Consider the following 1,941-nt stretch of genomic DNA (forward strand, 5'->3'; position numbering starts at 1 on the left):
AACTGCTTTGTAGTGTTATTGCTTATCATACAAAATGTATTTTATTGCAGTCATACCTTTTGTGTGTTTGTGTGCAAGCAGGAGAGTTTTGTATTATTTAACTTTGTATTATTTTAAGTGTTAGCTTTGACTTAATATTCAGTAAAGTGTCTAGCAAGTACACATACAAAATATTTAAAAGTACCTTTTCCAGAAAATTCCAGGAGGATTTACATAAAGTTTCTTCATCTAACATACACAAGTACTTCCTCTAATTACATCAAACTCATTAACCCTTTATGTACCATTCTAATGGAAGGATTTAATTAAGAAACAAAATTTATTTCCTTGTAACTATGTTAGAAAATTCATTCTACAGTCTATAAAGCTCTTACTCCGAGAAAAGAATTTTGCAAACCACAGAAAAGAAAATGTTTCAAATTGCAGCACATCACAAATTTTAATGTAGAGAGGAAAGGCAGAACATTGCACCATCTTTACTGAGTTTTATAAAGCTGAATTTGCATTCATCATATTTGCTGTTTCAGAGAAAGAGATGTGAGCTTCACAGGTAGGTTTTTTCCTATTAAAATTAATCTGCATACCACTAAAATAAAAGTGTTGTGGTTTTTTTTTTTCCCCAGAGGAGGTATACATGCAGTCTAATGAACAATAGCATAACTAGGCAACTGAAATTTATTACGCAAAACTGTTGCCAGAACCTTGAAGCGATGGCTGCAAGTTCCTCGACAATCACACAGCTCAGACAAGGAGGAACAACTCTACAGCAAGAGAGCTACAAGCTAGAACAGGCAGAGTTGTAGCCAAAGGACCAGAAAAGCAGAAAGAACACACTGGGTTGTTTTGCCATGCTCTCATTCCTTTCAAAAGGCGTTAAAAAAAGAAAAGAAAAATAAAAAGGTAAAATGTCAAGAAGTTAAGTTACATGGTGGACTGGGCTGCAGTTTCTCAGAAGTTTAATCTGTACTGCTAGCCACATAAAAAAACAGATGCTGGCCTCAGTATTTTCTTGCAGTGTTGTTTTTGATTGAAAACTTTGTGAATGTTTGTGATATTGCTGAGAGCCTATTGGCAGATGAGCATCTCTTGCTATAGTCTCCATCATTATTTGCCTGTCTTGTCTATTAACGAGCACTATCATCCCATCGTAAGATGACAGCTGCAACACGTACTCAGGCGCAATAAACAGCTAAATGAGGCGCACAGCAATTTCACTTGTCACCAGAGCCCTCGGCACGACTGGCTGCACAGCTTGATGCATAAATTCATGAGGCTGTTGCATATGATGGAGTATGCCTGGCTGAAAGAGGTGATGGATAGCAGGGCAGCTAAAAATGGCCATCACCTTGACTCTGTCAGGACATTTTTTAAAAGTACCCCATCAGCTCTCTTGCATTCTTTCATGTACACTATCCCCAAGCTATAGGCTTTCGAAAGTACTGATATAAGACTTCTCTTTTCTGAAGGTTTTCAGATCTAAAGTCAAGTTTCTTCCTAGGTTCAGTGAATGCAATATATGCTACTAATGTGCAGGGTGAAATGGTCCTATAATAATTGTTCATTCAATACACAGCAGAGTCATAAGGTTAAACACTAACAACAGAAATTTTCAATTTTCCAGAGTATGTCTAAAATGCTGGTAAAATACATACATACACACAGAGACATATATAAAAGCAAAACATATAAAGTCTCATGCAAAAGTACATTCAATTACATATATGCTTGCAAAACTGTTTTACAGGAATCTGTAGAGGGTGTTCATGAGTACATTACGGTGATTATGTATTATGGAAAACGAAAACAGGTTGAAATAAGTTGCTATTACGTACTGTTAGATCTGAATTAACAACACGTTTTCTAATAAGTCAATAAAACTGAAGGAAAAATTACAACAGAGTAGAATGGACCTACTGCTTATGAGGTTTCCAAATGTAGCCC

At 36.0% G+C, this 1,941-nt stretch overlaps 1 non-coding gene across 1 annotated transcript; it reads right to left on the reverse strand.

Annotated features, from left to right (window-relative positions):
• Nucleotides 1–475: 475 nt before the first annotated feature.
• Nucleotides 476–554, reverse strand: LOC147529162 (small nucleolar RNA SNORD36). Its single transcript, XR_015222034.1, has one exon. It is a non-coding gene; the product is annotated as a small nucleolar RNA SNORD36 (small nucleolar RNA).
• Nucleotides 555–1,941: the final 1,387 nt, after the last annotated feature.

The sequence above is a fragment of the Tauraco erythrolophus genome, chromosome 2, assembly GCF_009769465.1.
Source record: "Tauraco erythrolophus isolate bTauEry1 chromosome 2, bTauEry1.pri, whole genome shotgun sequence".
Lineage (NCBI taxonomy): Eukaryota > Metazoa > Chordata > Aves > Musophagiformes > Musophagidae > Tauraco > Tauraco erythrolophus.